This window comes from Bidens hawaiensis, unplaced genomic scaffold, assembly GCF_021521415.1.
Source record: "Bidens hawaiensis isolate Kalapana, Puna unplaced genomic scaffold, B.hawaiensis_p1.1 tig00025707_1, whole genome shotgun sequence".
In the NCBI taxonomy this organism is placed as follows: Eukaryota; Viridiplantae; Streptophyta; class Magnoliopsida; order Asterales; family Asteraceae; genus Bidens; species Bidens hawaiensis.
In genome coordinates, this window is record NW_027494110.1 from 294,014 (window position 1) to 301,245 (window position 7,232).

The 7,232-nt window shown below is 39.5% G+C and overlaps 1 pseudogene; it reads left to right on the top strand.

The window, feature by feature from the left end:
- The first annotated feature begins 214 nt into the window (after positions 1–214).
- On the top strand, positions 215–7,148 carry LOC143572063 (receptor-like protein EIX1; annotated as a pseudogene).
- The last annotated feature ends 84 nt before the right edge of the window (positions 7,149–7,232 follow it).

The window sequence follows — 7,232 nt, forward strand, 5'->3', positions numbered from 1 at the left end:
TAATTACTCTATGACTTAATTACATAATTATGCTACTTGTATATATAATTACTCTACTTGATTCTCACGTTTAGCACGTTAATTTCATTTATACGTTAACCTTTCCATATATATATATATCAATTCTTGTCTATATTTTGGTCAATGATGTCACAAGGTAGAAAAAATATAATAAGGAAAAGTTGCCTAGACTCAAGCCATTGGACGTGTAATATGGGTCACACTAGGTCTTTTTAGGATATAAATACAATTTAGGGGTCAAACTGTATGTGAGGCTTGTCTCTTCAAACTCTGTTTATATAATTCGGTGCATATGTGTTGATGTTACAGATAAAAGAAAAGCCTTTGACACAATACAATGACAAATAAGATTTGCCAAAAGTTTCTGTATCTTAATTTGTTTATTTTCTCACTTCTCTTGCTACATATAAAAACTACAACTTCCACTTCAGTTAGCCACAGACTCGTACCGGCAGCTGCTCATTATAAGTGTATCGATAAGGAGAGAGATGCCCTTCTTGATTTCAAAGCTCACATTGATCAAGACCCTGATAGCCATCACAGTACATGGACAACTGAAAAGGAAGAAGACTATGAGTGTTGTAACTGGAGTGGAGTTACATGCAACAACCAAACGGGTCATGTCACACAACTTGATCTTTACTACTCTAGTCTTGGAGGTAAGATTAACCCTTCTTCACTCAACTTCAGTCACTTGAGTTATCTTGACCTTTCCTTTAATTATTTTAATGGAACCATTCCCGTGTTTATTGGTTCCATGAGTCAGTTAAGCTATCTTGATCTTTCTAATAATTCTTTCAGTGGTACCATGCCCTCGTCCATTGGTTCCTTGGTCAGATTAACAGATCTTCGCCTTTCCAATAACTCTTTTAGCGGAACCATTCCTGCGTCCATTGGTTCTTTGACCAAATTAACATATCTAGACCTTTCTTACAACTATCATTTAGACGGAACTTGCATTCCCCCAGAACTTGGAAACCTCACAAACTTGCAAGAGCTTTCACACCGAGGACTCACAAGTTGCACCATTGAAAACTTATATTGGTTGTCCCGTATGTCTAATTTGAACTACCTCTCTATGGATGGTACTTCTTTGGCCAAAGCAAATAAATGGGTAGACGTGATTATAAATCTTCAAAAACTATCAATTTTAAGTTTATCCGGATGTGACCTCTCACATGTTATGCATCCATATTCTTCTCCATTTCTCAACTCTTCTTCATCATCTATTAATACCCTTTATCTAGGCGATAACAATCTCAACGCATCCATGTATCATTGGTTGTTGCCATTAACTAGCAATAAGCTTGCTATGCTTGATCTCTCTAAAAACATGTTAGATGGCATATCCTTTGGTAATCTATGCAATTTGACATCTTTAAATTTTGCTCACAACTCTGTTCCTATAAAATTACCTGATTTCCTCAACAACTGGTCCGAATGCACATCAGTTGCGTTAACAGATTTGTAAGCTCCATTCAGCCAGTTCACAGGGTCATTATCTGATGAGATCCAAATGTTTTCATCTTTGGAATATCTGGCCCTTGATCATAATGTGTTAAATGGATCAATAAGTAAAAAGGTGTGGGAACTACCCAACCTTCAAAGTCTTGACATTTCTTCTAACTATCTTAAAGATGGCATCTCAGAAAACATTGGGAAATCAAAGCTTCGTGATATTAATCTTTCAAACAACTCACTCAAAGGAGTTATTAACACAGCTCACATGTCAAACCTTTCTTATGTAAAATCTATTGATTTGAGCTCCTGTAGCCTAGGGCCACACTTTCCTAAATGGATTCAAAATATTAAAAATCTTACCCACCTTAATATTGCGAGTAATAGAAGTCTTGACAATGTTCCTGTGGAGTTTTGGAACAACTGGCATTTTCAATTGACATATTTGAATCTTTCATCCAACAACATTAGTGGAGAGGTACCAAATTTGCAATCCAACTTTGATCCTAATGATGTTTCAGTAATAGATTTGAGTTCTAACAAATTTTATGGCCATATAACGAAGGTTCCATCTAGTTTAGTGTCTTTAGATCTTTCTAGAAACAAATTCCATGGAGGATTGTCCTTTTTATGTAAAATTGCCGTTGGGTCTTTAGGATATCTAGACCTATCGCGCAATTCATTTACAGGAAAACTTCCAGATTGTCTGTGGCATTTCACAGGACTTGAAGTTCTTAATCTTGGGTATAACAATCTATCTGGAAGGCTTCCTATCTCTATTGAACATTTGACCGAGCTTCAAGTGTTGTCTTTATACAACAACAACCTCTTTGGAGAATTGTCTTTCCTGGAGAGAGCGATGTGCATGGACCAGGTGAGTAGGGATGCAGCTCCGTGGACCGCTCATCGGGCCTGATAGGTGGTGGTATCACACCCTTCTCAAAGGAACCGTACGTGAGACTCTCACGTCATACGGCTCCGTCCCGGAATCAGGACCCCTTTCCTTTGACCAACGGGTCCTCAAACCAACTTGTCCTTCCTTTTTATTTCTCGGTAAGCGGTTTTGTTTTTCATTCATTGATTGAAGTCGAAATTGCTGAATGATATTTAGACAAAAATGGAATTGTAATGCTGTATTATATGTATTTAACTAAGACCCTCTTTTTTATATTACTTTTATATTAATATAAAAAAGAGGGTCTTAGTTAATGTCATTAAAAAATTGCACGCGGTTAACATTTTTGGATTTAGGGGCCAATAAGTTTACTGGTAACGTTCCTCTTTGGATAGGGGAAAGCTTACCAGAGTTGTATGTTCTTAGCCTAGCATCAAACAAACTCCTTGGACACATCCCTTTACAATTATGTCAACTCGCAAATCTTCAAATCCTAGACTTGTCAATGAACAATCTTCATGGAACCATACCCTCATGCATTAATAATCTTACTACGATGGTTCAAGGAAGATCCTTTAATCGACAAAATGTACATAGAGTTTTAGATTCGAAGTACAATTATGGGGGTTCCGTGTTAGGATTAAACTCACACACGAAACCGAACACGAGACGAAAACAATAAACGAACACGAGGATTTAACGTGGTTCGGTCTAAACTGACCTACGTCTACGGGTGGCAACTAGGTATATCTTTATTGAGTGACCAAATATTACAAGTACATAATGTTGTTTATATAGAGACTGAACTAGGGTTAGTAAATTATTATGCAAGAAATCTAAACCGGGCCGGGCTTGGGCCTGACCGCCCACACCCGTCTCCTCTTTTGACTTCATATAATAAACCGGGCCAACAAGGCCTACGAACCCAACAATCTCCCACTCGGAGGCCTTGAGTACTCTCGTCTGCACTCCTGATTGTACTTCTGTAATCTGAACATTAAACTTCTTCTAGTTGCCACCGCCTTCTCATCAATTAACCTGAAGGCCCGTTGAAGCTCCCCGGAGCTCCAACACGTCAGTCACGGCTGAAACTGCCCCTGACCCATTCTCTGTCCCTACCGGCTTCCACTGTAACGAACTACCGGATCCTGAGATAACCTGAGAACAAACACTCTCCATATTCAGCAAGTAATTCATTGGAGAGACTTTTACAGCTGGAATACTGGTTTTCTTAATCCACTGTCGACCTGGAACTGTAACTGAAACACGACCTGTGCTCCCACTGTCACGATGTCCCCCAACTGATTTAACCTTCCTATCTCGTTCATCCTGAATCTTCACTTTGGCTCTGGGTTTGTTACTTGCAAAACGAACCTTCTTCTGCCCACGAGATTCTGTGAACCCGATTTTGTCTTTCACCAAAACTTGATCCACTCCTTTCGATGACATATCGACCATATACAACGAACCCATTTTCTTGCCACGAGCAACAACGAGATTCCCTTTGACTACTTTCCACTGCCCATTCCCGAACTTAACATCGTGCCCTTGGTCATCCAACTGCCCAACTGATATCAAACGTTTCTTCAAACTTGGAATAACCCTCACGTCTTTCAAAGTCCAAGAAGTACCGGCTGAAGTTATCAAATCAACGTCTCCCATACCCGTAACCTCTAAAATATCATCATTCGCTAGTCGAACCTTTCCAAAATCCCCAAATTTAAGATTCTTCATCGTTTCACTACAGTGAGTGGCATGAAACGATGCACCAGAATCCATCACCCAAGCATCAATGCTACTCTCAACACTACAAACCAAAGCCTCATCACTACTGACCCCGTCATCTGTGTCGTCTTCTGTAACGTTCACCTCTTTCTTACCATTCGGACACTGATTCCTGAAGTGTCCTTTCTCTTTACAACCCCAACATTCAATATCCTTACGAGTCTTAGACTGACTCCTCTTCCTGCTCCCACTGCCTCGCTGTTTTCCCCTACCTCTACCTTCTGTGACTGATGATTCACCTGAACTTCTGCGTCTTGATTCTTCTCCCAGAATCAGATCTCGAATCCCATCGAAAGTAATATTTGTAGACGAACTACAAACTGCAGTCACTGTTTGCGACCAACTGTCGGGCAAAGAGGATAATAACAAGAGGCCTTGAACTTCATCATCAAACTTAATGTCAACTGACACTAAGCGGGACAAGATCGAATTAAGATTATTGATATGAGTTGTAACTGACCCACCCTCTTTCATTCTTGTTGTCACTAGCTCTCGGATAAGATAGACTTTATTCGCTGCCGAAGGCTTCTCATACATGTTGGATAGCGCCTCCATCATACCACGTGCTGTGGTTTCTTTCATGATGTTAAACGCCACATCTTCAGACAACGACAAAGTAATACAAGCTCTAGCTTTCTTGTCTAACTTCTTCCAATCTGCTTCTGACAGCTTTTCTGGTTTTTCATCCTCAAGCACTACATCCAAGTCTTTCTGACAAAGTAGTGCCTCAATCTGCATCTTCCACCAACCGAACTTCTGTCCGTCAAACTTCTGTATCGAAACCTTTCCGTCTTCTGCCATAACAATGACTAAAACGAAAAACTGGATAAAAAACAGAGACAGACACAGCAACACAAGCCTGAACTTAACAACTGTTCTACTGAACTCTGTTAAAAAATCAACCTATTTAAACCGCAGCGGAAATACGAACTGTAAATCAGAAAACAGAAACTTTAACCGAAACGATAAAACCTGACAAACGCGGTTGGCACTGGTTCTCCGTTTCTTTAAACGACTTCTTCTGATTGACAACGGTTCTTCAATAAAAATAGGATCTTGATTCAACTATTCTTGGCTCGTATTTTGCAACTATGATCTTGACCCAATATTATTTATGGGCTAAACTACCCAAACTTTGGTCCACACAATTAATCAAATTAGGGCCTGCTGCCCTTATAATTTAAAAGCCCAAAAAAAACTGATCTGGTCTAACTCCTAAGCCCAAACACAACTTCAATTGAACGTGGCTAAATGAAAATAAATATGTGGTTCAAACAAAAAAACTAGGTCAACACTTATCTTGATGGCGGCTGTGGATACTATGGTATTTCACCAAACTCAATTGTTTATTCTTCTTCAATAACCTGTCGACTACAACGACGAACAAGTCTAGAAACAGTAAAGAAAAAATATCGACGGAACTGCCGATTTATTTATTTTTCTTTCTTTTTACTCCGATCGGCGGTTGGTAGCGGCGGTACACGTTGGTGATGCGGTGGACCTGCTTTCGAACAGTAACAAAACCTTCAATCGACGGCGGAAACCCTAACGGCGATCAGAAAACCGTAGGCGGCGGCGGAACCCTAGCGCAGTAGGGTGGCGGCGGCTGGATGGTTTGGCGGCGACTCGGCTGGTTCAACGTGTTCTTCGCGTGATCTGAACCTAAGCTCTAGATACCACTTGTTAGGATTAAACTCACACACGAAACCGAACACGAGACGAAAGCAATAAACGAACACGAGGATTTAACGTGGTTCGGTCTAAACTGACCTACGTCCACGGGTGGCAACTAGGTATATCTTTATTGAGTGACCAAATATTACAAGTACATAATGTTGTTTATATAGAGACTGAACTAGGGTTAGTAAATTATTATGCAAGAAATCTAAACCGGGGCGGGCTTGGGCCCGACCGCCCACACCCGTCTCCTCTTTTGACTTCATATAATAAACCGGGCCAACAAGGCCTACGAACCCAACATTCCGCACTATATTACTTGGAAACCAATTATGTTGACCGTGCAATGATCCTTTGGCAAGGAAATATGCATGAATTCAGCACAAATCTAGGATTTTTAATAGGCATTGATCTATCAAGAAACAATCTAATAGGACAAATCCCTCATGAACTTGTTGATCTCCATGGATTGGTTGCACTGAACGTGTCAAACAATGATCTAGATGGGAATATTCCATGGAAAATTGGTGATATGAGAAACCTTATTGCTTTGGATTTATCAAGAAACAATCTTTCATGAGAGATGCCTTCAAGCATGTCGAAAATGATCTCATTAGGTTATCTAGACGTGTCATATAATAACTTGTCAGGGAGAATTCCATCTAGCACTCAACTCCAGTCCTTTGAACCTTCAAGATACACGGGAAATACTAAACTATGTGGACTTCCATTGTACAAATACTGTCCAGGAGATAAAGGTTCAGAAGTACCACCCATGGTAGCTGAAAGGGAGGATGACGAAAAAAGGATAGATGACCTTTCGAAATGGTTTTATATAGGTGGTGCCACCGGTTTCCTTATCGGATTTTGGATATTGTGTGGCACTTTACTTCTCAACCATCATGCGATATACGCTGTTTTTCACTCTCTGGAAAGATTGCAAGACAGGGTGTATGTCGTGGTGGTTGTGTTCATTGCGAAATTGAAAAGGTTTGCTTGTAAATAATTGTATGTTGTGTCTAGTATTTAAGTTGTTTTGAAATTCTTAATCGTGTTAGTATTTAAGGATACCAAGTGTAGTATCAATCAAAGATGTAATGCTTGTATTGTATTTGGATTTTGTTTTGTGAATAAAGTTGCCACCAACACCACGGGTGACCATTTTCGTGCCTTGTGTCAAATAGAATAATCTAAGGTATAAAAAGATTCATGAAATCCATGATATACTTAATTTTCATTTGGAGAACAATAGATTCAAAACTGAAACAAGAAATTTTATGCAGTTTTGAATGTTACTAAAACCATTCATTTAATTGGATAGGTTTTTCAAAATGTACCTAAAATCCTGCACTCCACAATATACCTTATAACATTGTCAGATAATTTAAATGATAAT